Source organism: Oryctolagus cuniculus, chromosome 5, assembly GCF_051225735.1.
Source record: "Oryctolagus cuniculus isolate XC-2025 breed Fujian yellow rabbit chromosome 5, ASM5122573v1, whole genome shotgun sequence".
Lineage (NCBI taxonomy): Eukaryota > Metazoa > Chordata > Mammalia > Lagomorpha > Leporidae > Oryctolagus > Oryctolagus cuniculus.
This window is the reverse complement of record NC_142871.1, coordinates 103,189,123-103,198,010: the sequence shown is the minus strand read 5'-3', so window position 1 is coordinate 103,198,010 and position 8,888 is coordinate 103,189,123. Positions and strand designations below refer to the sequence as shown.

The following is an 8,888-nucleotide window of genomic DNA, read 5'->3' as shown; positions in this document are numbered from 1 at the left end:
AAACCTAACCACTAGTTTTAACTTATTGACAAGGTATTCCACATTGTAGTGTCAAGTGGCCTGACAAAAGATTTCTTCTTCCTGAATAAGTTAAACATTTCATGTTCTTAATAGGCCACCTTCACCAAAGCAGAAGAAAGGAATTTGTTCTCCAATGAGGGTAAAATACGTAACACATGCCTAGCCATAGAGAAAAGGAGATTTTATCAGGTATTTCAAATCTGTTGAGTCCTAAACCAAACACAGCCCTAATTGTGGAAATCACTGGATATAGACAGAACAATACTTGTAAAAAAATGGAAATTGATAACAAACCATGAGTTTGTTATGAGTTAGTACTAGGTTCTTTCAACATCCATTCTTACAGACGTTTGCCAATGATTCCCTTATATTTGTATAGGCTTAATGTTGATTTCTATATTCTAGGGCAATTTGGAGAATTTTTAACAGAGCCTAAGAAAATGGGCCAAAATGATGGATAGGATGATAATAATGCCTATTATGGAAGGTAAAGAAATTGGGGTTATTTAATTTTCAGAAATGATGGTAATGGAATGACAATTACTTTAAAAAGAAGGCTATCTAAGGTGGGAAAATGGATTTATAGTGTGACCAAAAAGAGATTTACAGTAGTGATAAAGGAGATTTTTGGTATAGATGATGAAGTTTCTACAGAAACTAATGTAATTTCTATTTTCGGACACAGTTGAATCAGATGGATGACAGTCTATTTGAAGTTTATTTGATGTAAAAGAAAATTGTCCAAGCAATTTGCAATTGGGCGGGGGGAGGGTTGAGCTTAAGAATTATGGATGCTTTGATCCTACTTTCAGTGACCCTGGAACAATTTTCTCTCAACAATAACTTTGTATTTCAACAGGGTATGGAATATTATGTATTTAAGAAACTAATGTTTATAATCGGAAATCTCTATGATGTGAAAACAAGATGTGAAGTCAAGGTGACAACATAGGTAAGTAACTTTATAAAACTACTGATTCATTTTGGGAAAAAAAAAAAGTACTTCTCTTTCTCGTTCTTCTTTCCTTCATAATTCTGAAGGTCACTTCTGACACAATGCTGAATCCCAAGAGTGAAGTGTTAGGAGCGGCGATTACTAAATTTAACTCTAAAAGTGTGAAGATGGAGAACTTCATAAATTGAATATGTCACAAATACTGTATGGTGAGGAATTGGCATTCATTAGGTACAGAAGTGTCCTCACTACCAATTTGTAGCCTCATTCAAGAGTGATGGGGTCACCCCTGTGTCATGTAAATAAATTCGACTATCCTGATTCTGACGTTTTTCCCTCTGCTTCACTTGTATGATGGCTCAGTTCTATTCTGAACTTTATTTTCCTTGTAATGGCACACTGAAAATGTCTTGTAATAGCAACAGGAAGTTCCTGTGCTTGACCTTTACCTATCACAGGAAGATTATGTTGTGTTATTATTCTGAGGAAAGTGTTTTACTTGTAAATTGATAAGCCTTTCATTTACAAAGAAAATGTTGATTCAAGCTAAGTCATTAACAATGATAAAGAGTTTATTAAATCCAAATAAAGGTCCTGTCAGCAGTAAATATGTGCAATTATGCCATTATCAAAAATGTCATCCTATTTATAATAAACATTTTACAATTATAATGGCATGGATAAAATCAACAAACACATTCATCTATCCAAGTTTTTCAGCTTTATTGATCTTCAATTTTTCCAAGTGGAAACTTATAATAGAGATGATTTCTGATACCTTTCCAATTAAAAACTAAAAAGCTTTGTTCATTGATTTCCTTTTCATTAGTATGATTAGCACAGAGTCCACAAAGGGCTTTTAAACAGCCTTCCTGCTTGCTTTTAGAAAGAACCGTTCACCCAGGAAACCCAACTTTACTGCAAACACTTTAACAATCCAATGAACACATTCCCCATCACTATCACCTTCTCTCAAAATCAAGGTCCCCATCCTGGAAAAAGAGGAGAAAGAGAATGTAAAGCAACAGAAACAACAACAAAAATGATACCTAGCTTACTGCAAATTTCAAGCAATGATAAATAGCAATGAAAGAATGAGAAACAAAAAGACAAATATCATATACTTTCCCTGATTTGTGGTAACTAATATACAGAGTACAAAAAATGTAATGTATATGTGCAATTTTGTCATTTTGAGATTTGATTATTGTTTACAGAACTCGTCTATTCTCTTGAGGAACAGTGGTTTTTCTACTTACTACTTGTGAATTCTTTATTGACTGAAGGGTTAAGCTTGTGATTATAAAATAAACTGAAAGCATGTCATTGTAAAAATTAAAAAGTAAAAATAAGAAGGAGGAGAGAGGGTGGGAGCATGGGCGGGGAAAAAGAAAAAATATAGTTATACACATTATGCGTGATACATATCTGAGCTAAAAAAGAAAAAGAAATGAAAGAAAGAAAAATTGGGGCAGGCATTTGGCACTGTGTTAAGTTCCCGTTTAAGACACATGTATCCCTTATTGGAGTGTCTAGGTTTGAGTATAAGCTCTACTTCCAGTTCCAGGCTCTTGCAAATGTGCATTCTTGGAGGCAGCAGGTGATGGCTCAGGTACATGGGCTCCTGCCACCCACATGGTGACCTGGGTTGAAACCCTGGCTCCCCATTTCACCCTGGCAATGCCCTGGTTGCAGGCATTTGAGAAGTGAACCAGCAGATGGAAGATCTGTCTATCTCTCTGCATTTAAAATATAATTTCAATAAATAAATAAATATTTAAGAAGAAAAATCAATTATTTGATTATTATTAACAAATTTTTAGATATCATTTTATTTCTAATAAAGGTACAGATAATTGACTAAATTAAATGGTTTTTAAATGCACTCATGAGGTGACTTAAAGGTAATCTGAGATTCTGCTAATTTATTTAAATATTTTGCAAGAATTAAACATAGTCCTGCCTTTTTTATAATTTCAAAAAATTGCAATTAACAAGATAAAGCTTGACTAATGATTACTTAGATTATTAGATAGTTAAAATATTCTAACACAAGTAAAATCAAATACATAAGAACATCTTAGCATCAACCTTCTATTTTATGTCATTCCAATATTCAAATATTCCCAGATAAAATAACATATTAATTTACTTTCAAAACAACTTTTCATGGATTTTTTTTTTTTATTTTTGACAGGCAGAGTAGACAGTGAGAGAGACAGAGAGAAAGGTCTTCCTTTTGCCGTTGGTTTACCCTCCAATGGCAGCCACGGCTGGCGCGCTACGGCTGGTGCATCATGCTGATCTGATGGCAGGAGCCAGGTGCTTCTCCTGGTCTCCCATGCGGGTACAGGGCCCAAGCACTTGGGCCATCCTCCACTGCACTCCCTGGCCACAGCAGAGAGCTGGCCTGGAAGAGCGGCAACCGGGACAGAATCCGGCGCCCCGACCGGGACTAGAACCCAGTGTGCCGGTGCCACAAGGCGGAGGATTAGCCTATTGAGCCACGGCGCCGGCCTCATGGATTTTTTAATGTGCTTTTTATATACAAGAAATGTGGATGCCTAACTTTTTATGTACAAACAAGTCAGCAACAAAGAAGGGCTCAGCAGCGTGGGTGGCAAGTGACAGAAACCACTCCAAGCATAGGAGAGACATACTGACACACACAACTAACAAATCCTTGACCCACTTGAGGCATTGCTGAATCCACATGCAAGAGCATCACAGATCTGAAGCTGTGTCTACTCTACCTTCTGATTGCCTCTGCATGTGTTTATTCCAAGGAGGACTCATTGAGGAGGAGAATAGCCAAGAAGTGGGAGAGGCTGATGTTTAACTCAGAATATAATGGGATTTTATACAGGACAGGTCCACTCTTTCTATTTATTTATTTATTTTTAAATTTTATTTAAGGTATACGAATTTCATGTATTTCATATACACAGATTCAGGAACACAGTAAAACTTTCCACTTTTTAAAGGGCCTCTTATTGGAGGCTTGATTATTTTATTTCTTTTTTCTATAGTTATCTAGATCACATTGTGCTCTCACCAAAAGAAAGCAGTTGCAATCTCTCTGAGTGAAAAAAAATAGAATTCAAATATTACCTGGTCTAAACTGGTCCCTTCAGCTGCCTTCTGTCTCCAAGTCTAAAAAGCAGTGTTGCACAGCAAAGGAGCTGTCATACCCACTAAACTCCTAGTCCCAGACCTGCATCAGAATAGAAGCATCAATTTAGTCTAAGAATTACATCCTATTCTTCCCTTAAGCAACTGCTAGATTTAACAATTATCTTTCTTGGATAGACAGACAATAGTTTATTATCATCCTGGTCACAGTACAGAATTGATGCTAATAGTGATAAGCTACCAAAACCTTGGATTCTTTGTCATTGGCCAACTCTTGGTTTCTTCCTAGTGCAGGAAAGGAGCTGCATTAACTCTACCCTACGTTTGAAGTTTACTCTCATTGGCTTCCATCTGGGTGGTTCAACCCTATACACTCCTGTGTTATAGGTGAATAGTGTATACGTGCAAATACAAATAACACAAATAATGATAAAAATATTCCAAGACCAAAGTTAAAATTGTAGTTGGAGATTTGGAGAGCAGGAGCAAAAATGATTAAGTATAGTTACTATGGATAAGGAATAAAAATACAAAAGCCCTAGAACATAGCAATGACAGCTGAGAATACCTATAAACCACATTGTTCAAATGTATTTCACTTATGTGATGACTCACTGCTACTCCAAATCTTTTGTTTTCAAGCTCAAAAATATTAACGTGTGAGCCAATATTCCACTTCTCTGAGAAAAATCAAGCCATACAATGTAAGTTCTCTGTTTCCTTGATTGTAAATCTTTTGGAGGTAAAATCAAGGCTCTTCCAAATGATCTGCTATCGTTGATCACTTCTCACTCACACGGTTACAATCTTTTCTTTCTTCTCCTTCTCTCCTTCTTCTTTCCTCTGTCTTCCTCCTTTTTATTTACTTTTTTTGTCTTTTACCTCTCCAAAATATAAACTACACAAAGGCAGAGAAGTAGTGGCTCTGTTCTGCTCGCTGCATATTACCTAATGCCTAGAACGGTAAATGGTACAAATCAGTACATACTTGCCAAAAAATATTAAAAATACCAAAATAGAAAATTTAAACAGAACAAAATAGGTTTCTACTAAAGAGTCATAACTAATTTTACTATTTCAAACTGACATTTTAATGGGTTCTTTTTCTTTGCCGAAATATAGCACATATTCTTCAAGAAGCTCACAGACCACTTTAAGAGACAGAAATAAAAATTACAATACAATAACTTAAGACTGAACAAAATGCTATGGAGCAGAAATGATTAGTAATTAATTCTGCCTGGTAAAGTTAAGAAGAATAATAAAAGTTGACCTTAAAGTATGAGTAGAATTTGTAAGACTGCTGTCTGAAATTTTAAAGAAAATTCCAAGGCTCCTATCACTCTGCTATACAACATTTTTGTCTTATTAGAATAAACAGTATTAAAAACATAAGACCACAGTTATAAAGCAATACACATGAAAGATTACTATACCCATTGTCTTCTGTGAGATGTCTGTCTGCCTCCACAAATGAGGAATAACACATTCAAATTTTCCTGCCTAAGTTTGCATTTCCCAGGTCCTTGATGGCCAATGCTACTCCAGTATTTTAAGAGTTCACTTAAAACCTTTTCTCTTGATAGAAATTAATAGGATTAGCCCTCAAAGAAGATGCAGGTAATTTATTTTTAAAATTTTATTTATTTATTTTTTTGAAAGGCACAGAGACAAAGAGGGACCTCTTTGGTTAGTTTACTTTCCTAAGTACCTATAACAGCTGGGGCTGAATCAGGCCAAAACCAGGAGCCAGGAACTCTTGCACATGAATGGCAAGGACTCAGCTACTTGAACCATCCCCAGGGTATGCAGGGAATTCATTAACAAGAAGTTGAAATAAAGAACACAGCTAGAACTTGAATACAGGTACTCTTATACACAGGCATCTCAAACCGTATCTTTTTTTTTGTAGTTTATTTTATTTTATTTTATTTTATTTTATTTTATTTAATGAACATAAATTTCCAAAGTACAGCTTATGTATTACAATAGCTCCCCCCCATAACTTCCCTCCCACCCACAACACTCCCCTCTCCCACTCCCTCTCCCCTTCCATTTACATCACGATTAATTTTCAGTTATCTTTATATACAGAAGATCAATTTAGCATATATTAAGTAAAGATTTCAACGGTTTGCACCCACACAGAAACACAAAGTGTAAAATACTATTTGAGTACTAGTTATAGCATTAATTAAACACCTAAGAGTAATTGTGTATTAATTACAGAGTTCAACCAATAGTTTTAAGTAGAACATAAAAAAAAATACTAAAAGGGTAAAGTATTAAGTTCTTTTTTTCTTTTTCTTTTTTTTGTTTGTTATATAGTTTTTTTTTATTTAATAAATGTGAATTTACAAAGTGCAACTTTTATATTGTTGTGGCTTCCCCCACCCAACCTCCCTCCCTCCCGTGGCCCTCCCCTCTCCTACTCCCTCTCCCATCCTGCCCTTCAACACATTCATTTTCAGTTACCTTCATATACTGAACATCAACTTAGTATATACTAAGCAAGGATTTCAACAGGCTGTCCTCACACAACCGCACAAGGTATAGGGTATTGTTCGACTAGTAGTGTTGTTTTTAAGTTTCATAGTAGAACACATTAAGGACAGAGATCCTACGTGGGGAGCATGTACCCAGTGACTCCCGTTGTTGATTTAACAATTGGCACTCTTATTTATGATGTCGGCAATCACCCGAGACTCTTGCTATGAGCTGTCTAGGCTATGGAAGTCCCTTGAGTTCATCAACTCTGAACTTGTTTAGTCAAGGCCGTATCACAGTGGAGGTTCCTTCCTCCCTTCAGAGAAAGGTGCCTCTCTCCTTGATGGCCTGTTCCTTCTGCTGGGGTCCTGTTCACCAGGATCTTTCATTTAGATTGCTTTTTGCCACCGTATCATGGCTTTCCATGCCTGTGAGACTCTCATGGACCATTTAGCCAGATCCGAATGTCCCAAGGGTTGATTCTGAGGCAGGAGTGCTGCCATTCTATGTCTGCTGTGTGTCCTGCTTCCCCCGCAGGATCATTCTCTCCCTTTTAATTCTATCCTTCATTACTTGCTTACACTGGTCTTATTTGTGAAATCTCATCGACACATACCCTATATTTTTGATCGGTTGTGTATTTATACTTATCACTTTACCAAGTGCGCTGGCATTGGTACCTGCCTCCTTGGTAAGACTGAGTTGAAATCCCCTGGCACATTTCTAGTTCCACCATTGGAGGTAAGTCCGAGTGAGCATGTACCAATCTATATATCTCCTCCCCCTCTTATTCCCACTCCTATGTTTAACAGAAATCACTTTTCTGTTAATTTTAAATGCCTAAGAATGATTGGGCATTGATTACAGAGTTCAACCAGTGGTCTTATGTAGAACAAACAGAGCAACAACAACAACAACAAAAATACTAAAAGGAATAAAATAGTAAGTTGTTCCTTAACAGTCTAGACAAGGGCTGATCATGTCATTGTCTCTCATAGTGTCCATTTCACTTCAATGGGTATCATTTTAGATGCTCGTTTAGTTGCCATCGATCAGGGAGAACGTATGATATTTGTCCCTTTTGGACTGGCTTATTTCACTCAGCATGATGTTTTCCAGATTCCTCCATTTTGTTGTAAACGCCCGGATTTCATTGTTTTTTACTGCTGTATAGTGTTCCATAGAGTACATATCCCATAGTTTCTTTATCCAGTCATCCATTGATGGACATTTAGGTTGATTCCATGTCTTAGCTATTGTGAATTGAGCTGCAACAAATATTGAGGTGCAAATGGCTCTTTTTTTCTCCCCTTTAATTCTATTTGCTTAAATTCCAAGGAGTGGGCTGGCTGGGTCCTGTGGCAGTGCTATATTCAGGTTTCTGAGGAATCTCCAGACTGTCTTCCATAGTGGCTTTACCAGTTTGCATTCCCACCAACAGTGGGTTAGTGTCCCTTTTTCCCCCACATCCTCGCCAGCATCTGTTGTTGGTAGATTTCTGAATGTGAGCCAATCTAACCGGAGTGAGGTGAAACCTCATTGTGGTTTTGATCTGCATTTCCCTGATGGCTAGGGATCCTGAGCATTTTTTCATGTGTCTGTTGGCCATTTGGATTTCCTTTTTTGAAAAATGTCTGTTAAGTTCCTTGGCCCATTTTTTTTATTGGGTTGTTTGTTTTGATTTTGTGGTGTTTTTTGATCATTTTATGGATTCTAGTTGTTAATCCTTTATCTGTTGTGTAGTTTTCGAATAACGTCTCCCATTCTGTTGGTTGCCTCTTCACTTTCCTGACTGTTTCCTTTGCTGTAAAGAAACTCTTCAATTTGAGGTAATCCCATTTGTTTATTTTATCTTTGATTATCCGTGCCTCTGGGGTCTTCTCCAGGAATTCTTCACCTGTTCCAATATCTTGAAGGGATTCCCCTATGCTCTGAATTAGTTTCATGGTGTCGTGGCACATCTCTAGTTCTTTGATCCATGTTGAGGGGATTTTTGTATAAGGTGTAAGGTAGGGGTCTTGCTTCATACTGCGGCATGTGGACATCCAGTTTTCCCAGCACCATTTGTTGAAGAGGCTGTCCTTGTTCCAGGGGTTGGTTTTAGGTACCAGTACCAGGCTATTTTGATTATAACTGCCCTGTAGTATGTCTTGAAGTCTGGAATTGTGATGCCTCCGGCCTTGTTTTTATTGTAAAGGATTGCTTTAGCTATTCTGGGTCTCCTGTTTCTCCATATGAATTTCAGCATCATTTTTTCTAGGTCTTTGAAGAATGACTTTGGTATTTTCATTGG

The 8,888-nt window shown here is 36.9% G+C and overlaps 1 long non-coding RNA gene across 6 annotated transcripts in view; it reads right to left on the bottom strand.

Annotated features, from left to right (window-relative positions):
• Positions 1-3,977: 3,977 nt before the first annotated feature.
• LOC149126602 (uncharacterized) overlaps positions 3,978-8,888 on the bottom strand; it is a 96,203-nt gene continuing 91,292 nt past the window's right edge. For all 6 annotated transcript variants that reach the window (XR_016233938.1, XR_016233939.1, XR_016233940.1 and 3 more), the window contains one exon: positions 3,978-5,063. This is a non-coding gene — a long non-coding RNA (uncharacterized LOC149126602). The remainder of the gene's footprint in view (positions 5,064-8,888) is intronic.